Source organism: Mesoplodon mirus (assembly GCF_964341445.2).
Source record: "Mesoplodon mirus genome assembly, contig: HAP1_SCAFFOLD_1373, whole genome shotgun sequence".
NCBI classification, from domain to species: Eukaryota; Metazoa; Chordata; class Mammalia; order Artiodactyla; family Ziphiidae; genus Mesoplodon; species Mesoplodon mirus.
Window position 1 is genome coordinate 36,208 of NW_028294742.1, and position 23,154 is coordinate 59,361.

Below are 23,154 nucleotides of genomic sequence, written 5' to 3' on the forward strand. Positions count from 1 at the left end.
ATATATACAGAGATTTTGCTTATTATCTTTTTTTTGAAATTCTTTGTCAACATTTGTAAAAGATGGGGAGGACTCTCTAGATGCTTGGACTTTCATATTAATGTTTAGAAACAAGAAGGCATAAAATGTAATCCACTGCCTCAGTGTGATATTCAAAATTATTGTATTTTTAATTAGAGATTTGTCAGGGAGATGCAAAAACAGAATTCAAACTGCAGATTTGTTGACTGTGCTTAATAAAGACTTGGGATTTTTGAATACGCTAAAGATTGGCAATTTTCTTACTAGGGCTATCATTACTTAGAAGCAAACATTTGGTAATCCCAGTTCTATGATGGAGACTGAGTTGTCGTGATGTTTTCTGTGAGGACACAATGAAATTTGATTTACTTCTTTATATTTTGAAAGCCACTGGAAACCATGAGGCTTCCCTCACTATCATGGCCTTTATTGGGTTGCTTGACTTGACCACTTGCTTATATTTTATCTTTTTTTTTTTAAAGGCTATTTATTCTTTTTTTTTTTTAAGACCATACTTCATTCAGATTTCTTTTGCTTTTTTTTTTAAATTTTATTTATTTATTTATGGTTGTGCTGGGTCCTCACCTCTGTGCGAGGGCCTTTCCCAGCTGCGGCAAGTGGGGGCCACTCCTCATCGCGGTGCGCGGGCCTCTCACCATCGCGGCCTCTCCTGTTGCGGAGCACAGGCTCCAGACGCGCAGGCTCAGTAATTGTGGCTCACGGGGCTAGCCGCTCCGCGGCATGTGGGATCCTCCCAGACCAGGGCTCGAACCCATGTCCCCTGCATCGGCAGGCAGACTCCCAACCACTGCACCACCAGGGAAGCCCTATATTTTATCTTTTTAAGTTTCAAAGTATGAAGGTTTCTGAAAATCACCTGATGTTTTATATCAAAATGTTTCTACAGAAAGGATTACTCTTATTCATTAACCAAAGGAATTCTGCAACCACATACAGAAAACAGAAAGAGAGAGAGAGAGGGAGAGAATTCCATCATTCCTGAAGCTCATCCTACTGTTATTATACTTAACTTTATTTGTGAAAAGAGAAAAAAGAGCTGCTGTTTTTTGTCATGAAGATTGCCTTTGGCAGTTGAATCACTTTATTCTGCATAATGAAAATGATTTTTCTGACAGTAAAGGTACTACTCCTGGCTGAGTGAGTACATGGAGAACTGAGTGGGCCACGAGAGACACCTCTGGGTTGGCACTTAGGGAGAAAGTGTCTACATGTCACTGGTCCTCCTCCTCTGAATAGTTAATGAGGAGCTTTCAAGTAACATCCTTTGGAACATCTGTCTCAGGAATCACAAAATTCCTTGATCTTTCTCTCTTCCTGATAAAAACACATAAAATCATAGAGTAATAAATAATGAAGTAATATATCGTTAATATAGGTATAAATCTGCCCTCAGTAGTTATTTGTTGAGTGGTTGAATGACATTTTGTCTATGAGTACTTTATACATGTATCTGTTTACTCATAAGCACACATAAACATATGAAAAATTTCTGATCAAAATTATGTGAATTCATAGTTAACAGTATGTTGAAGTGAGGACCAGCTAAGTAATTTGCCACTGAAAAATGAAAATGTAGGGCTTCCCTGGTGGTGCAGTGGTTAAGAATCTGCCTGCCAATGCAAGGGACATGGGTTCGAGCCCTGGTCCGGGAAGATCCCACGTGCCACGGAGCAACTAAGCCTGTGCACCACAACTACTGAGCCTGAGCTCTAGAGACCGTGAGCCACAACCACTGAGCCCGCGTGCCACAACTACTGAAGCCCGCACGCCTAGAGCCCGTGCTTCGCAACAAGAGAAGCCACTGCAGTGGGCAGCCTGCCGGCACTGCAACAAAGAGTAGCCTCTGCTCACCGCAACTAGAGAAAGCCCGCGTGCAGCAACAAAGACCCAACACAGCCAAAAATAATAAATAAAATAAATAAATTTAAAAAAATGAAAATATAGAGCCCCTTGTTCAAAAATTACTGAGGGTTTCTAGATGGTGACAACAGAGCATTGAAGCCAGCATGGGAACTTCTAAGCGTGGGCCCCTTTTTGACTTCAAAGGTAGCATGTCCATGAACTTGTTCTGATTGACGTATGTGCTATGTATAGAATGCCCTTTCTTTCATATGACAAAAATAATGTATTATTGTCTTTGGGAACCTTAGCAGTATGAATCTCTTTTAGCCTATGTATATGTATTTGCATATATATGTAATAGATACGAATACATACATATATATTATATATAATATTTCAACATGGAGAGTCTACTTTATATAATTATGTTACTATTATTTATTTGAGTTATGTAGTCAAAGCATTTGAAAGGAGGTCTATAGTATCCTGACCTGTATTTTTCCTCTCAGGATCTTATCTGATTCCTATGTTGAAGAGGGGTGAAGATCAGCATTCCCCACTACTTTCAGGGTCAAACTTAAATTCTGAGTATGTGGCTTACGCTTTCCTTTTTTCTTTTTCTTTGTTTTTTTAAAAAATTTATTTATTTATTTGGCTGCATTGGGTCTTTGTTGCTGCGTGCGGGCCTTTCTCTAGTTGCTGCAAGTGGGAGTTACTCTTCGTTGCGGTGCACGGGCTTCTCATTGCGGCGGCTTCTCTTTCTGCAGAGCACAGGCTCTAGGTGCACGGGCTTCAATAGTAATGGCACACGGGCTCAGTAGTTGTGGCTTGCGGGCTGTAGAGCACAGGCTGAGTAGTTGTGGCATATGGGCTTAGTTGCTCCACGGCATGTGGGATCTTCCCAGACCAGGGATCGAACCCGTGTCCCCTGCATTGGCAGGCGGATTCTTAACCACTGTGCTACCAGGGAAGTCCCAAGTGTGTGGCTTATCCTTCATTCTCTGAGATTTCCTCCCATTTAAGAGGCTTCAGACATTTGAAGGCCAGAGTGTTTCAGTTATTTGAGATGTCTCAGAAGAGCATCACAGTTTTCTTCTACTCTTTCAATTCCCTTTCTGAATAGAAAGGATTCTAGGTAGAAGTATGCCAGAAAGCCATTCCCCATCAATCATCTAATAATAACAACAGCAACAACAAACCTTTTTAAGCACCTGATATATGCCAGTCTCTTTATATTTGTTTCTAATTCTCATTACTATCCAAGGTAATAGCATTACCCCGAGTTCCTAGATTTGGAAAACAGTGCTCAGATGGGCTTTTATTATACTGCATGACTTAATTCAGAAGAGATAGAACCACAGTGCAACTCTAGATCTGTTCAGTATAAATTCCCACATTGCCCTATACTTGCTTATACCACATTGCCAGAAGATGTGCTTAAGTTCAGCAAAGCTACTCTGGGAACAGGAGGAAGGCCAGTCTGGGACTCTAAATATCCAACATAGAGATACAGTGTTCAGTTTGTTTCCACAGTTGACCACCATCACTTGTTTCCCTTTTTGTACGCGTACCATCAAGAGATGGAGTCAACTTACTCTCCTCCTGAGTCTGAGCTGGCTTTGTGATTTACTTTGACCAGTAGGCTATGGCAGTTATGACACTGTGTGAGTTCCAGGCCTAACTCTGAAGAGGCATCTTCTGCTTTCTCTTTACAGGGAGCCAGCCTCCATGATGTAAAGAAGCTTCGATCAGAAAACGGATATATGAGACAGCATATGAGGATAGAGAGGACCAGCCATGTAAGTGAAGCCTTCTCGTATCTCCCAGACTAGCTGAACCACCGGTCAAATGCAGCTGAGAGAGTAACTTCAGGCATTGTTGTATGTAACAGAAGAACTGCCCAGCCAAGCCCTGCCTGAATTCCTGACCTAGAAAATTTTAAGAAATGATACATTGCTGTTTTTTAAGCAACTAACTGGTTTGTTTTATAGCAATAGACACTGAAACACAGGGAAACTTGGGGGCTATCATGTTTTAGCATAGCCGGCAATTTCAACAGCTACAAAGCCCTGGCTGACTATCTTGAATAGAGGTATGCTTGGGCAAAAATGTGTTCTAAGACTCCATGGGAGTTCTACTATAATTGCTTAGGTCTCCTTTGGGAGAAAGTCTATCTGCAGAAGTTTTTTTTTTTTTTTTTTTTTTTTTTTCTTTTTGCGGTATGCGGGCCTCTCACTGTTGTGGCCTCTCCCGTTGCGGAGCACAGGCTCCGGATGCGCAGGCCCAGCGGCCATGGCTCACGGGCCCAGCCGCTCCGCGGCATATGGGATCCTCCCAGACCGGGGCACGAACCCGTATCCCCTGCATCGGCAGGCGGACTCTCAACCACTGCGCCACCAGGGAGGCCCTCTGCAGAAGTTTTGATGTCACTTAATTTTGCATCAGAGCAGCCCATGAATACCATTAATTGCTGGAGAAATGAAATACATAAGGAAGACTACCCTGCTTGCCTTAGGGTTAAATCCATCAATGCTGTTTCCTTTCCAAGATGTCAAAGTCATTACACCTCTGTATTCTGTTCTCTTTGTCATGGTTTTTGCTCTCGTGAGAAAAAAAAAAAAAAAAGATTTAGGATCATTTATATTAAAAAATGAACTTTCCATGGAGGATACAGCTGAAATTCAGCCCTGTTCATGCCTTTTTCAAATTCCTAAGTTTACTTGGGTGTCAGTCCTCTTTGATCATATTTTGCATGTACAACAGAACACTTGGGGATAAGTACTCGATAACTTTAATATGGCCTCAAACTTTGACATAAAAGGCACAATAAAATCATCTTGAAAAGGTTTTCAATATTAATTTCATTTGGTGGGGAATTATGTGATGAAGGCAGGCACATTTGATCAAGATTTAACCATTTTCAGTGGAATGCATCAATTTTTTCTGTTGCATAAAGTTGAGAACCTCATTCAGAAGATATAATTAGAAGCCTCAGCTTTCTAAGTCATGATTATAAGGAAACTAACTGCTAAGTAAAAGCTTGCTACATACATGGAAAGTGTATAAGAGGAGTTTTAAAGAGCCATTCCTGTTATATATTTTATTTGATAACTAAAATTTTCACTAGTGTCTTAAAGGAAAAAAAAACTTCTTTGAAAGCGAGAGTATTTTTTTTCTGCAGTACATCATATTTTTTTATCCAAAAATAGTTGCCCCTTCACTTAAATAGATATTATTTGACATTAATAACAACAGTACCTTGGTTTTCTCACTTAATACAGTCGTCGCCTGGTATCCACAAGGACTGGTTCTTGGACCCCCATGGATACCCAAATTCTCAGATGCTTAAGTTCCTTATGTAAAATGGCGTAGTGTTTGCATATAAGCTACGCATATCCTCCTGTAAACTTTCAATCATCTCTAGACTACTTATAATGTCTAATACAATGTAAATGCTATGTAAATAGTTGCTGGTGTGCCGCAAATTAAGTTTTGCTTTTTGGAGCTTTCTGGAATGAAAAAAAAATATTTTTGACTTGAGGTTGGTTGAATCCATGGATACAGAACCTGCGGACACGGAGGGCTGACTGTATCTTTATGCGATGGTAAAGCATAATGCGTGGTTTGAAGCTTATGTCTTATAAGGTTTTCCAATTACCAAAGTTTTTCTCTGGCTTTAAATGCTTCCACAACAGTCACACAGTCAGTAGGATCATAATGATTTTAATTAATGTTCCTAACAGTTCTGTCCAAATGAGCCATATTAATTATGTCACACAGAACAAGACCAGAAAAAAATTACAGCATAATGCTCTCCGGAAAAATAAGCAACACGCAAACAACAAGACTCAGCAACTTCAGTGAAAACATGACAACCTCCTTTGGCCTCTGGATTATAATAGCAATAGCACCCCTTTCGCCTAGTGCATCAAAAAGCAGCCGCTCTGTTTGCTGTTTAAGGCCTTAAATATCCCTACTCCTATGAAATCTCCATCTGGCCAGCATAATCCCACAGCTCCAGATACGCCTGCCTCCTCATCCTGGCTGTGCAGTATACTTACTCCCACCTCTGTGCCTGTTCTCAGATTGTTTCTTCTCGGAGGCATACTGCCTCTCTACTAAGTCATGTCAGCTTATTTGTTGGTTTCAGATCAAACCTTACATTCCTTATAGCCTTCCCTACCCACTGCGCCTTGTACTGAAGTCTAGTTATAGCTCATTTACTTATCCATCAAGTCATCAAATACATATTGAGCCCTCCAAGCTGCCAGGCATTCTGCTTAGTGCTGAAGGTGTAGAAATGGAATACACTCTTCCATTTCTCAGGTTGCTAATACTCTCTCTGTGGGGATAGGTTAATAGAAAGAAGCATGCTTGGGGAGAGTGATTTGATGGAGATATTTACAGAGAGCTAAAGTGGTACCTTTTAGAAATACCTAACTCATGAAGTGAGAAGAGGGGCAGATGTAACTCTAGGGAGACTGTCACTGTGAGAACTGAAAAATAAGCCAAGCAGAGAAGGTAGGTGAGGTCATTTTGGGAAGAGGGAACAACCTGAGCATAAATGGTATTTCCTGGGCTTCCCTGGTGGCGCAGTGGTTGCGAGTCCGCCTGCCAATGCAGGGGACACGGGTTCATGCCCCGGTCTGGGAAGATCCCACATGCCGCGGAGAGGCTGGGCCCGTGAGCCATGGCCGCTGTGCCTGCGCATCCGGAGCCTGTGCTCCGCAACGGGAGAGACCACAGCAGTGAGAGGCCCGCGTACCGCAAAAAAAAAAAAAAAAAAAAAGGTATTTCCTGCATGCCTATATCTATCTGGCTGTATTTTAATTCAGGGATTTAATATTTTTCCCTTGACCGGGTATAAATAACCTTCCTATCCTGATCTTTTTGCCTTATTTTTTGAATCTGCTCTTTGCTCGTTTATCTTCCAAACCATGTAAGAGTTAAATATAAGTAGGATGTAGTTCAGTAATCAAAAGTGAAAATAAATAAGGAATAACCAGGTAACAAAAAAGAGAGAAAACCCACAAAATAGGATTTACAGACATGAAACTACATGTATTGTGATCAATGTAATTGGAGTAAAGTCTTCTAGATGGATAAAAAAGCAAAACTAAGAATCTTTTTAGTTTAATGAGGCAAACGGAAACAAGATAGTATAATTAAGGAAATGTTTTAAGTTAAATTGTTCCAATTCAGTTGATCCCTTTTTTAGATAAACCCTGAAATCCAGTAATGGGTTCAGAGGAGCCTGAATAGAATCCGTGTTTCATTAAATATTTTTGAGTTCTTAGCATGTGATAGGCACTACACCAGACATTGGTGATTGTTTTAGTTATTATTGCTGCATAACAAATGACCACAAAGTTAGCAGCTTAAAACAACGCCTATTTATTATCCCATAGTTTCCTTGGATCAGGAGTTTGGACACAGATTAGCTGGATCCTCGGCTCAGGGTTTCACAGAGCTGCAGTCAAGGCTGTTTGCCCGTCTGGAACCTGGAGTCCTCTTTTAAGCCCTTGTGGTTGTGGGTAAAATTCAGTTTATTGTGGTGTGGGACTGAGGACCCCATTTTCTATTAGTTGTAGCCTGTAGTTATCTCCTAGAGGCTGCCTTCACAGGCCTTCTCACCAGCCCTTTCACAACATGGAAGCTTACTTCTTAAAGGCCAGCAGGAGAATTCATCATTCCAGTCTGTAAAGACAGAATCTTATATAATGTAGCTCTATCACAAGAGTGTCTATTCCTTCACCTTTGCCATATACTATTGCCTAAGCTTCAAGTCATAAGTTCCACTCACACTTAAGAAGAAGGCATTATACAAGGGCAAGACCCACTGAGGGCAAACTTAGAGTGTGTCTGCTACAGGGTGCAAGGCAAATCCAGATTTTGGGGGCTTAATACTTATTAAATTGGGGAGCCCTCTTTTTTTTTTTTTTCTCACGGTACGCGGGCCTCTCACTGTTGTGGCCTCTCCCGTTGCGGAGCACAGGCTCCGGACGCGCAGGCCCAGCGGCCATGGCTCACGGGCCCAGCCGCTCCGCGGCATGTGGGATCTTCCCGGACCGGGGCACGAACCCGTGTCCCCTGCATCGGCAGGCAGACTCTCAACCACTGCACCACCAGGGAAGCCCCTGGGGAGCCCTCTTGAAGAAAATAAAAATAGCATAAATTTATGAATATAGGTCAAGCAAGTACCTCTGAAGCTTACACTTCACTGGTGTCACTGGTGTCACGGTCACTCAACCTACACTTGAGATACGGTAACTTTATAGGTCTTATATTCCAAAGAGAGCCACACAAATTAAACAAGTAAACAAAAAGAATATATTGAAAAATTATAAGACGGGGAAAAGTGAATGCTATGAGAATAATGGGGGTACGTGTGTGTATGGCAACACTGAATCAGAGAAAGCCTCTCTCTGTAAGTATCTGCCATTTAAGTCAAGACCTGAGGACCAGAAAGAGTTGGGCAAAAACCTTCCAGGCACAGGAAAAAGCGTATGTAAACTTCCTGAAGCTGGAAGGGGCATGCGGTATTCAAGAAACAGAATAAACAGTGTGTTTTCCATTGTGTTTAAAAAGAAAAAAAATCAGTTCTTGAAGCTTTCTAGATAAGAGGTATGAGAACTTGTCTTTTTGTTCATTATTTACAGTTTGTGAAAACTGTTCTGGGCTGCACACAAGCATGGGCATTCGACTAACATCTATTTACTGATTTGATTATGAATAAAATTTAATATAGCAAGATCCCAGAAATATAATGGACACTGATGCCTACAATATGAAATATGTCACCCACATTTAACCTTTTAATCGATAATGGTTAATTTTGAGGTGGGGTCTGATTACTCCAAGAACTAAATTCTTCAAATAATGGCTTTCTCTAACCACAGTCATATCAAAGACGAGAAAAAATACATAGATCCAGCTCCTTGCTCACCTTGAAGTATATTTTAATTTTCCTTTTGATTCTTTTAGTCTTACTAGTGATTCATAAGCCAAGAAGCAAATCGATAACTCTTCAAGGAAGACTGAGTTTATGGGAAAATCTCTGCTCAAAACAATAATTTGTTCATTCAGGCGAGAGTGTTCTTTTCTGCCAACACCGAATTTTCAAGAAAGATTCTCTGTTAAAACGATGCCTAACAGAAAACGCTTCATAACTCACTTCCTATGTACAATAAATCTATTGTAATCCTCTTTATGATGCAACCTGGGAGCTTCTGAAGGTCCCTGGCTCCTCCGAAGAGCACTGTAGCCTCAGTAAAGTGTTATATGTCCACTCAGAGCTTCACAGTAGAAAACACAGGGAAAGTGAGAATTCAGAAACCAAGCTTTACCCCAAAAAAACCTCTGTACTACCTTAAGTAAGTTATCAAGAACTTGGAGGCGACAGAATTGCTTTAGTCCTCTACTGAAAAGGAATTTTCAGTAAAATGCACCACCACTCTCTGTTCCAGTGCTTGGATGACTCAGAAAATTTGCCATGGAAAAAGAACTTTGCAGTTGACTGTTTATCTGTTATGCTTTTTGCCAAACCTAAGTTTATGTTCTTTTGTCAGTTTCTTTTGGTGGAGCACCATAAGACTTGTCAAAAGTGGAAACAACAGATATTTATTAGAGCACATTTGAGCGTATATGGCCATGCTAACAACGTTTTAATGAGCTGGAGATTATGTTTCTCACGTACAGGATCACTAAGGCAGATAGATACAGAGGTGAACACACAGACACAGCTCCCATAATGTAATGACACTGGTCTTGATCCCACAACTACTTGAGATCTATCGAATCCTTAGTGTTCACACTGTGGTTGATTAATTCCTCTTCTCTTGCCTTGACTCCTCACTCTGAGAAGGCGACATACTGTATAATTTGAGGCTCTCCTCTTACAAGGAATCAAAGTTTTAGCATTTCAGAGCCAGAAAGTACTTGTGGGACCCTTGAGGTGGCAGGACATTAATGGGGAGGGTATGGTCTTTGGAACCAAGAGACTTGGGTTTAAGTCCAGGCTGGGAAACTCACCAGTAGTATGTTAGTCAAGTCAATCACATTCACAGAGTAAGAATCTCAATTTTATCATCTGTAAAATAACAATATCAATACCTGTTATAGGAAATACACTTTTTAAAAAGCAAAAACATTGCTTCTTTATGTATGTATTTTGTCTGTATGTACATGTACACCTATGCATACGCTTAAGTGTGCTTGTGTCTTTGTCCTTGTAAAGCAGGCAAGGATTGTTCTGAAATTTGGAGGAAGATATTTAAGTCTGCAAGGAGCCTTGCTGGAAGCATTGGCTATCAAATTGCGGGTGGAACAAATCATGTGGCCACATAATACTAGTCCAACTTTTATTATGGAATAAATAGCTTTCCCTGTGCAGCCTCTTTAGTATGCTTTGTGTGCAGAACCTGACTTTGGCAGTTCCCACCTGCTCACAATTACCCCACTGGGTTTCAGAAGCGAGCACAGAGGACTCCAGTGCATCTCCCGGGGAAAAGAGGACAAAGTCTCCACAGTGTCTGGCTCATTCTGTGCTTTCAACACTGATTAATGTGTACAATTTTCTTTGAATTCACTGGTGATAAATCTTTGATTTTACACTCCTACTCTGAGTATATTCTAGAGGGAATTTTTGCTTAGCCAAAACAACACAACTTACAGAGTTCTTTTGAGGGTCAAACTAGATACTGTTACTTAATAGTCTTAAAAACACAAAATAGAGTTCAAGAAAATGCTAATGTACTGACTTACAATCTGTTGTAACTCCTGTGTTTTAATTTGCCTTTTTTCTTCATTGTTTTATTTTTACAGGTAATAAACGTTAATTCTAAGTTTAAAAAAAAAGAAGAAAATATGGAGTAGTAAAAATTTCTTTCTAATTAAAAATCACCACCTAGAGAAAAGCACCATTTTTTCACGGCATTTGTGTACTTGGTTTTTCAACAAATAAAATACTATACGTATTAGTCGGAAAAGTTGTATGTAGGTAAAATAGTTTTAGATCATGACTTGTAATGGTGCATAGTACTCCATTATAGGGGTGTAACATAATTCCCTTACCCATTCCCCCTTTATTGACTATTTACATTGTTTCCATTTTTTTTTACAATTTTAAGCAATGCTATAAGAACCTTTGTGCCTATGTCTATATATATGTAATCACACATATACATATATTATGAAATAATTTAAATATAGTTTGACAGTTACATCCAAGAAGTTGTCAGTGATTACAAAATGCCTATTTCCCAACATTCAAGTCCACATTGGCTATTCTTTTTTTAATCATTGGCAATTTGATCAGCTGAAAATTATATTTTATGATTGTTTTAAGTGTAAGGCTGTATTTATTTTTGATAGTTATTGAACACTGATATTATTCCTATTAAACTGTAAATCTCCTGTAAGTTTCCAATAAATTTTTCGTTTCAGATATTTTGCTCTATTCCCAATACATAGCAATATACCGGGCAGAAAGTAGCACTCAATAAGTATTTATATTTGTTTTCAAAAATTCTTATGTCATTTTTTTTCTATTGGAGAATTTATAGGTTTTTGTTAATTATCAAGAGATATTAATATATTAACATAAGTATAATGTGTATCATGTTTTCATATAATTAATATATTAACCCTTTATTTTATGTATGATTATATGTGTGTATAAACCTATGAAAATATGTACCTTCTGTACCTGCTATATACCTCCTATACTATAAAATACATAGTGTTTTCTCATTTGGCACTTCCCTTCTAACTTACATATTAGGTTCTTGCCAAAATTTTTAATTTATTGTTTAAAACTTTTCGAAAATATATCAGTCTTTTATGTTATTATAATGCTTTAAAAAGTTTTTTCAAACCCCCAATTTTATAAATGTGTCTATGTTTTAGTCTAGTAGTTTGTATAAGTTAATTTTTTATATTAAAAGAAATCCATCTGGTACTCTTCTAAGATGTGTGGAGGGTTTTGAGTTAAAGAGAAACTTATCTTTTGTCTTTTTACTTCCCACAGCAAGAGCACACCTGCCCCTTGGCCCTGAAGAGCATGCAGACCATTAGCAGCAATGAAGCTAGCTTGTTTTCACCAAAGGTAAGAAAAAACCTGCTGGAATTCACTGTATGCCCCGGTGCAACAATACTCACCAGCAACCTGGTCTCCTTGTTCTATTTTGACTTCTTGTGACAGTCCGGCAATGAAGGACCATACTGTTGATGGTTATTTTTTGCCTGTTTGATTTTATTTTTGGCTTGCTGGCTTTCTCCTTCTTTGCTGTTATTTCATCTAAAGACTCAGCACTGCTCATTAACATCACTGTCTGTTTTTGTTGCCCTCTAGTGGAAAAATAACCCCACCTGCTGCCCAAACCTAGTGAGCAAGTCGTATCACCCCTCTGAATGCACCGTGGCAAGAGTGTCACTTCACATATAAACTAGAAAACGGAGCTCTGTCAAGCCCTTTCAGAGTGTCTATGGTTAAGATTGTGGCCCTGTATGCCTCTTAATCAGTAGATATGGCCACCTTTGGTCTGGCTTCTGTTCCCAGAGACACAGTAGAGCCCAAGGGTGGTAATAGCAGATATTACAAGGGGACATCGAGGGAAAGCCAAAACACTGAGCCAGATAAGAGACAATATTTGCTTGACATTGGTCACATGCATTGTACTGCATTGTACTGTGCCCTTGCTATTAAAAAGAAAGGTTATATACTGTTTGATTCCATTTATTAGCATTTATGAAATGACAGAATCATAGAGATAGAAAACATACTAGTGGTTGTTAGAGGTTAGGTACTAGGGACTATGCTACTATAAAGGAGTAACCTGAGGGAGTTCATTTTTTTTTCAAAAGGGTAGATGACCTGCAACAGAAGTTATGGGGGTAGGACCCCTCCTGGCAGAGCCGTGGCATGGCTGTGGCTGCCACAGAGAGCCAAGGCATGAGCAGCACCCTGCTGAGTCATGGGGGTGATGTTGCTTTCCCAGCAGGTCTGGAGGGCAGAGCATTGAGTCAAAGATGATTGTTCTCAAGTCTTAACATCTCATGGAGTTTGCCTTGCTAAGTTTTACACTTGTGTGGGACCCATCGCTCCTTTATTCCTTCTTAATGTCTCCCTTTTGGAATGGAAATATCTATCCTATGCCTGTTTCATTTAGAAGCACATAACTTGTTTGGTTTTGTAGATGAGAGCTAGAGAGAAATTTTGCTCAGGACGAATTATAGGGAGTTCCTTTTCAATGATGGAACAGTTTGGTATCTTGATCGTGGTTGTGGTGACATGAATCTATACATGTGATAAAATTGCATAGAACGTCACATGCACATACCCACAAACACACATACAAGTGCTTGTAAAGACTGGTGACATCTAAATAAGCTCTGTACTCCTGGTTTTGATATTGTACTATAGTTCTATAAGATGTTACACTGGAGGAAGCTGGATGAAGGGTACATGGGACCTCTCTGTACTATTTTTGCAACTTCCTGTGACCCTCTAATTATTTCAAAGTAACTTTTAAAAAATCTATGAAAAACCTCCTTCTAATGAATAATGATATTCTGAGTAGTTATTTCCAGCTTTGTAAATGAGAAGAGAGAGTTTTTCTACATAGTCTGAGGCAGAGGATAAACCAAATACCCCAGCACCTGCAGGGTCAATAGAAAGCACTAGTTTTTCCCAGTATCCTGCATGCCTTAAAAACAAATTCGACTCCAAGACTAGAAGTCAGTGAACTTTCGATATTCAGTTCACTTTTTACATCATCTGTGTTATGGACTGAATAGCACAGTGTCCCCCCAAATTTGTGTGTTGAAACTCTAACCCCCAGTGTGATAGTATTTGGAAGTAGGGCCTTTGGGAGGTAATTAGGCTAGATGAAGTCTTGAGGGTGGGGCTCCCATAATGGGATTAGTGTCCTTTTAGAAAGAGGAAGAGAGACCAGAGAGCTCCCCACCCCCCTGCCATGTGAGGATACAGCAAGAAGGCAGTCATCTACAAGCCAGGAAAAGGGCCCTTGCTAGGGAATCAAGTTGGCCAGCACCTTGATCTTAGAATTCCCAGCCTCCAGGCTGTGAGAAGTAAATTCCTGTAGTTTAAGCCACTCAGTCTATGGTATTTTGTTATGGCAGCTTGAGCAGACTAATACAATCTAGGAAACACTCCTGAAATCTCTAGCCTAAATAAGTGATTTTTTCTTTATTCTCCCATAAGACTTTGTTCTTTGTCATTCAATACACTGTAATGGTATTTCTTTCTTTACATGTTTGATATTCTACTGGATTGAAAACCAGGGAGGATTCTACTCATCTTCCTCTCCCCCATGATATGGCATGCCTGGAAAGTGTAGATACTGTCTTAGTCCCTTCAGGCTACTGTAACATAATACCATAGCCTGGGTGGCTTATAAAGAACAGATATTTATTTCCCACAGTTGTGGAGGCTGGGAAGTCTAAGGTCAAGTGCCAGCAGAATCAGTGTCTGGTGAGAGCCCACTTTCTAGAAGGTTGTGTTTTTGCTCTAACTTCACATGGCAGAAGGGGTGAGGGAGATCTCTGGGGCCTCTTTTATATGAATACTAATCCCGTGTATGAGGGCTCTACCCTCCTGACCTAATCACTTCCCAGTGGCCCCATCTCCTAATACCATCACCTTGAGGGATAGGATTTTAACATATGAATTTGGGAAGGGACACAAACATTTAGTCTATAGAAGGCACTAATAAAATTCTATAGGAAAGAGAAAGTCTAGGACAAGCAGCTTTACCTCTAAGGAGATAACGTGATTGGTTTTATACCATGTCTTGGGCCTACTGAGCTGCAAGGGAGTCTAGGAAATGTAGTCTATACCTGAGAGACATTATGTCCAGCTCAAACTTTATAGATTCCATTCTAGATGGACATGTAATAACATACAACTGTGCATTTTTCTACAGCATTTGAAAATCATTGAAGTATATTTAGTCAGTAATATATTTAATCATACTCATTTTTATATGAGGCTATATGTGAGTTCAATTCCTAGCTCTACAACTTATAAGTATGTTGATCTTGAATCTAAGCTTCAGTTGTTTTTCATCCTTAAATGGTTATACTGGTACCTTGCAGGATTGCTTTGTGACAATTGTGATAATTAAATGAGATAATACATCGTGACAATTACATGTGATAATGATTATAAGTTGCTTATCATAGATTCTGTGCTCAGAAATGGTAGCTGTTATTGGTAGATGGTCACAGTTCACCGTAATGTTTTAAAATGTTCACTAGATTTCCTTATTTGTAAAACCGTTCCTGTGGCAAATAGGTAACCTATGTTGATTGATAAAACTTGTGTTTTTGGTTTGCTAGTTTTAGTTGAAGGTTGAGGGTTAAATCCCTCAAATCAATGCAGAAGAAATAACTAATTCACATGTCAGTTACTAGGTGCAGAACAAACTGTTCCAGCAATCAGTGTATTTCACATACAGTAAAGACAGCCACATTTGAGAAATATTTTCCGGTAATTTTCAAAGCCTAATATATTCTTAGATTTTATCTACTTGAATATATAAAAGAGGGAGAGAATATATTCTGGGAAACTTTTAAACTCTGCATTAATCATGTTGATGACTTTGCATTTTGCATTTTTGTAAATATATGAGGTGGATAAAAAGGAAGGAAAAATATGTACATGTTTAGCATATAACCTATAAATCAGGAGACAAAGAACTGCTATAATATAGTAATGCACATGTGATTACTATGCTTTAATTAAACTGTGTATTTCTAGATTTAAATAAGAACACTGAATATTTTTAATAAAAATCTGTTTTATTCGTCACACTTAACTAAGGTTAAAGTCTGGCATATGTACAATGTACTAGATAAGGATGAGAAATAAGTTATATCCTGAATGCCGAATTCCAATCAATGGCTAGTCGTGACCTGTTCGGTTGTGTTGGTAACGTTTCTGAAGTCATGTTTGGCGTGAGTGGGAAAGAGGTCTGGAATTAATTAGTGATTTCTGTTACGGGCATTGCAGGACAAGCTTAGGCATTCGTTTGGGTTCCTGTCACCTTGCATTATAATGCAGACTGGATCTCCAGTGATTAGTAGCGTGCCTAGAACAAATGTGCTGATTGTTAGCCTGATGAATGAACAAATGAATACCCTTTTAGGGATTTCATGCTTCCCAAATAACTTATTATCATTTGACTGTTTTTAAAAGAGACTTTCTAGTTTTCGAGCAGTATCAGGTTCATAGTAAAATTGAGAGGAAGATACAGAGATGTCTCATATACCTTCTGCCCCCACACATGCACGTGTCCCTCTTTTGAATTCCTGGACCCAGTTTCAATGTGTGTGTGTGGAGGCTTTCCCACACCAACAAACAGTCCTTGGATGCCAGCATATGTCCAAGATTTCAACTCAATTCTAACACTGTCTGCTTGGAGACAGAACCAGATTCCACAGGTAAAGGGCTCAATTCCACAAGACTGCCCTCTACTTCAGACACCAGTCCCAAGTCCAGGTTGTTTTCTGTGCTCCTGGCTGACTGGCTATAAATCAGAGGTTCCCACAACCCCCTCCTCAGGTTGATTAATTTTCTAGAATGGCTCACGAAACTCAGAGTAGCATGTTACTTATTAAATCACTGACTTATCATAAAAAGATATTAAAGGATACAAATCAACAGCCAGATGAAGAGCTGCATAGGGCAAGGCATGGGGAAAGGGAAAGAGTTTCCATGCTCTCTCCAGCATGCCACTCTCCCCAGTCTTCACACGTTCACCAACCTGGAAGCTCTCTGAACTCCATCCTTTTGGGTTTTTATGGAGGCTTCATGACATAGACATGATTGATGAACTCATTGGCCATTGGTGATAGATTCAACCTCTAGCCAGTGTTTTTCAAAGTGACTGTGCCATTTTGCATTCCCACCAGCAATGATTGAGAGTTCCTTTTGCTCCACAGCCTCACCAGCATTTGCCGTTATCAGTGTTCAGGGTTTTGGCCATTCTAATAGGTGTGTAGTAGTATCTCATTGTTGTTTTAATATGTCTTTCCCTGATCACACATCACGTGGAGCATCTTTTCATATGCTTATTTGTCATCTGTATATCTTCTTTGGTGAGGTGTCTGTTCAGATCTATGGCCCATTTATAATCGTGTTGTGTGCTTTCTTGTTGAGTTTTAAGAGTTTTTTGTTTTTGGATAATAGTCCTTTATCAGATGTGTCTTTTGCAGATATTTTTAATTCTACACACTTTCCCTGGACCTGGTGCCATAGATTGAAATGCCATCTACATTTTGGGGACTGCTTTTATTGCTTCACTAACCCAGCTACTATTATTAGTCTCCTCTTTATTCCTTGCCATCTCCCACTTTAAAGGCAATGAACTGCAAGGGAAGTCTGCTAGGGAGCTTTCTGATAAAGGTGAGGAAATCTTGTTGGGCCCATCCCTTCCTCCCTTCCCTTTTCATCCTTTGAACTCAGATGTGATGCCTGGATCTGTGGCAGCCAGCTTACCATTTAGAGGAGACATTAAAAAAAAAAAAAAAACCCTCTAGGTATAGGAGAACAGAAACCTAAAAAGAGGTGAGATTTTGATAGCATTTTTGAGCCACTAAGCCAGTGCCTGAAGCTGCCACCTCAAATTGTTTTTAGTGTAAGAAAAATAAACCTGTGCTTTACAAGCCACTATTAGTCATAGTTTCTGTTTTGTGGTATTAACAGCCTTCATAAAATATAAAATCCAGTGTTTATTACCTTGATTGTGGTGATGGTAACACAAGTGTATACAATACATATGTTCAAACTCACCAAAGTATATGCATCAACTATGTGCAGTTTTTGTATACCAATTACATTTCAATAAAGCTAGGGGGGAAATGATATAAAATCCAGATTGCTCCCCTGAACTCTAGAACTGAGCTGTCTACCTAGCATCTGCATATAGATGTCTCAGAAATACTTCCAATCCAGCAAGCCCAGAATGGGTATCATCATTCTCTCTCTGCAAGACTGCTCTTCCTCTTGTATCCTCTCATTAGTGAATGGCACGGAAACTTTGGTGTCATTCTTGCTGTCTTTCTTCTGCTTTCTCACTCCTACATCAAGATCAGTAAGAATTGCTGATACTACCTCCTAAATATCTTTGACATTTGTCACCTCATCCCAACTTCTGCTATCTTATTTTAGAACATTTCATTGTATTTTTTAAAATGTGAAATATAATAAATATACAGATGAGGGAATATCAACACATGGGCAATACAGTACATTCTTATGAAGCAAGTACCTGATTCCCATTCCCCTCTCCAATGTATTCTCTGTGTGATAGCCTGAGTAGTATTTCAAAACAATGAGTAAGATTATGCCACTGCCTATTTTAATGATTCAGAAGCATCCCATTTGCTCAGAATAAAATTACAACTTTTAAACGTTCCTTACAATGCAATTCTTAAACCTTGCTGTGGTCAATTTCTCTTGCCTTGTCTCTGATATGACTTTGCTATCTGCCTAGCACCTTGCACTTAGCTCTTTAACAAATAGAACTTAACAAGCTTGGCTTTACTTTACATCCTCCACCAGACTCTGACCTCCACCAGGCTAGGGATAATATCTAATTGACTACTCTATACCCAATGCCTAACACTGCCTTGCCCATTTAATCATTCATAAAATATACGGAGCATCTGAATGGGAAGATTCCAAGGCTTCTTTACAATTAGGTCTCTGTAAATGCCTTTATACTTTAAAATCGCTTTTTAAATACTAAGCTAATATAAGAATTCATCCCCATTGTACAAAAAAAGTTAAATAGAGTAGTATATAAAGAAAAAAATCCTCCTCTCCTCTTCCTCAATTCTTCTCCAATTCGGAGTAACCACTTTTATCAGTTTAAAAAAGTAACTTTGGGCTTCCCTGGTGGTGCAGTGGTTGAGAATCTGCCTGCCAATGCAGGGGACACGGGTTCGAGCCCTGGTCTGGGAAGATCCCACATGCCACGGAGCAGCTAGCCCCGTGAGCCGCAATTACTGAGCCTGTGCGTCTGGAGCCTGTGCTCCGCAACAAGAGAGGCCGCGATAGTGAGAGGCGCGCGCACCGCGATGAGGAGCGGCCCCCACTTGCCGCAACTAGAGAAAGCCCTCGCACAGAAACGAAGACCCAACACAGCCATAAATAAATAAATAAAAATTTAAAAAAAAAGTAACTTTATGTGCATTATACATAGATTGGCTCTGTATTAGTTTTATATTGCCGCCATAATAAATTAATGCAAACTTAATGGCTCAACACAACACCCATTTATTAGCTCATATTTCTGTAAGTCGGCAATCTAGCCCTGCATGGCCAGAATCTCTACTTAGGGCTTCACAAGTCCAAAGTCAAGGTGTTGGCTGGCTGTGTTCTCACCAGGAGCTCAGGGTCTTCTTCCAAGCTCACTTCTGTCATCGGCAGAATTTAGTTCCTTGTGGTTGTAGGATTGGGTTCCCTGTTTACTTGCTAGCTATAGACTGGGGACTATTCTCAGCTCTTTAAGACTGCATGTATTCTATCTCATGTAGTCCCTCCCTCTTCAAATGAGGACTGGTGTGTTGAGTCTTTCTCATGATTCAAATGTCTTTGACATCTTCTGTTGTCAGCTGGAGAACGTTCTCAAGTGATTAGCAGGCACATCTGGATAATCTATCTGAAGGTTAATTGTGCCTTATAGCACAACATAACTGCAGAAGTGAAATCTCATCTCTTCGCAGGATCTGGAAATTACAGCAAGATAGCTTTTCAGGGCACACTAGAAATTCTGCTTACTGCAGGCTCATTGGCTCACAATATATACCATTTTCCAAATTCCATTTTTCCCAGTCACAAAATATCTTAAAGATATTCCCAATTTAATTGGCACAGAATATTTCATACTCCATATGGACTATAAGTCTACCTAATCATTTTCCTGTTGATGAGAATTTGAGTTTCTAATTATGAATTATTGCACAAAGATAACACAGTTGTTAAAACAACAGATTCTGTTATTACGTTATTAAAAGTATATTGAAGTATTTGCTCCATAAAATTTTCAGAAGAGTTCTTCATAGATAGAGACAAAGATAGACATGCTAGTAGAAATACATCTATACATAGAATACTTTAAAATTTAAAATTCTAACATTACTATTTTTAATTTTGATTATCCAATCAAGATATGTGATTAAAAGTGAGAATATCATAAACCCATGTTAAGAAGCTCTTGGTGACATCTCCCAGAGCACTGTCTATGAACTTCAAGGATCATTTCTTTATTTATGTTGTAGCTGAGTGTTTATATCTATCTAGCCTAATGGTTTACCTGAGTATGAGTACCGTCTCATTTATGTTTATTGCCTTCAGAGCTTCTTTTACGTAGAGAGTAAAATTGTCATGTAGTGTTTGGAGACTGTAATCAGCTGGTTGGTCAAATGCAAATAACAGCATTGGTTATTCTCAACTTACGTCTCCCTTTACCTGTCTTTAGGCATCTAAAGCATCTTGACTCTCCATGGATTTTCTCTCCCACTGTTCCAAATAGCTCGGCCACTTGCTAGCTATGGGATATTAAGAATATTTTTTAAAACTTTATATTTAGAAAAATGAATGTAGATTTACCAAAAAAGTTGAAAAGATAGTACAGAGTTCCTGTATACCCTTCATCCAGCTTCCTCTAATATTGACATCTTACATTATTATGGTACATTTATTGAGAATAAGAAATTAATCCTGGTACAATATTATTAACTCTAGACTTTATTCATATTTCACCTGTTTTCCACTAATGGCCTTTTTCTATTTCAGTATCCAATTCAGGTCCCTTTAGTATCCTTAAAGGATGTTTTTAAAACATAAATTGGGGATAATATACATACCAACTTATAGGTTCGTGATAGAGGTAAGTGAATGAACACAAGCTAAGCACTTTGGACAGATTATGGCCTATAATATTTGCTCTAAGCGTTAGAAAAAGAGAGGTCATAAATATTCTTGTACTCAAATATTTGTGGGCATAGGTATTATTTCCTCTGGATTAGATACTTAGAAATGGAATTAATGAATAAAAGGACACTTACATTTTAAATTTTGATTGGTTCAATCAAATTGCCCTCCAAAATGATATACCAATATGAACCAGAATATGCATTTTCCATGCCCTCTCTGATGGTGGATTGTTAACACTTGTTTTCACTTTTGCAAATGATAGATGAAAAATGATGTCCCCTAGTTTTTAAAACTCAAATATCTCTGATTTCTACTGAGATCACTCATTCTTTTAAAAGTTTATTGGCCATCTGTATTTCTCCTTCTGTGAACTGTTAGTTCATATCCTTTGTACATTTTTCTTTTAGGGTCTGCATAGGTTTCTTACTGATTTGTGGTTCTTTCTATATTCTTGAGGTTAACTCTTTATACGTCATATGCGTTGCAATATTTTCTCTCAGTCTGACACTTGAATGTTGACTTTATAGCGCTTCTTAAAAAACTTTGACCATGGTGATATTTATGTAATAAAATTTACTAATGTTAATATTTTACTTTATATGTTGTGGATCTAATGTCTTATTTAAGACAACATTCCCTACCTCAAGATTATGTTATTTTTAACACCTTTATAGATATTTTTAAAACTGTTACTGTAATAATTGATCTGGAATTTATTTTTGTATATGATATAAAGGAAGGTGGTTTCATAATATATGAGTAAACTACCATATATGCCATGCATTCCACAATTTCAATACAGTTATATATTTTAAAATTCAGGATAATCTATTGTCATATCAGATCATCTAAAATATCATTCCTTTCCATTAAGCCTGATTATTAGGGTAGCTACATTTAAAATTATTGTTATTATCAATATCCAAGGATAAACATACTGAGAAATAGAGAGGGTGAGAGTAAGAGTGAGAGTGAGAGAGAGGGCACACACTGAGAGAAAAATAATTACAAAGCCCAAGCAAAATTTTGACCATGGGCATAATAATTGTTTTCCATTGATACGTGGGTAGTTGTTCTCTCTCTCTCTCCCTGCCTCCCCCCCCCTCACACACACACACATAAAGTGCTCTGATATCTGCATGTGTAGGGTCATTTTTAATGGTAAAAATGTGTGCCCTGGGAATAGAATTAATCGCCTATTCATTTGTAATGTGAAAATTCAACATAACTCTGATTAAGGCATAAATGAAAAGTGGTTTCTGATACATAACATCCTTATTTATACTACATTAAGATTTAATAAGCAAAACAGATTTTATGAAACTTTGACTTTATGTGAAAGTGGTAACACTTCATATGTGAGTAATTGTGGGGACTTCCCTGGTAGTCCTGTGGGTAAGACTCCACGCTCCCAATGCGGGGGGCCTGCATTTGATCCCTGGTCCAGGAACTAAGATCCCACATACCGCAACTAAGCCCGCGCTCCACAACTACTGAGCCCACATGCTCTCGAGCCCGCGCGCTGCAACTAGAGAAGCTTGCTGCAAGGAAGAGCCCACACACCGCAACGAAGACCCAGTGCAGCCAAAATAAATAAATAAGTTAAAAAAAAAATCTCAGTGGGTTTCCCTGGTGACGCAGTGGTTAAGAATCCGTCTGCCAATGCAGGGGACACGGGTTCGAGCCCCGGTCCAAGAAGATCCCACGTGCCGCGGAGCAACTAAGCCCGTGTGCCACAACTACTGAGCCTGCGCTTTAAAGCCTGCGAGCCACAAGTACTGAGCCCGAGTGCCGCAACTACTGAAGCCCGCGTGCCTAGAGCCCGTGCTCCACAACAAGAGAAGCCACCGCAATGAGAAGCTCGTGCACCACAACGAAGAGTAGCCCCCGCACACTGCAACTAGAGAAAGCCCGTGCGCAGCAACGAAGACCCAACACAGCTAAAAATAAATAAATAAAATAAATAAATTTATTAAAAAATAAATAAAAAATCTCAGCAAAACAAAAACAAATTTTTGAAGTAAATAAATAAACTTGTGAGTAATTGTCAAGTGAAGCCACTCTCAAGGCTTCCTCTACTCGACTCCATTTTAGAATTTTTTTTTTTTTTTTTTTTTTGCGGTACGCGGGCCTCTCACTGTTGTGGCCTTTCCCGTTGCGGAGCACAGGCTCTGGACGCGCAGGCTCAGCGGCCATGGCTCACGGGCCCAGCTGCTCCGCGGCATGTGGGATCCCCCCGGACCGGGGCACGAACCCGTGTCCCCTGCATCAGCAGGCGGACTCTCAACCACTGCGCCACCAGGGAA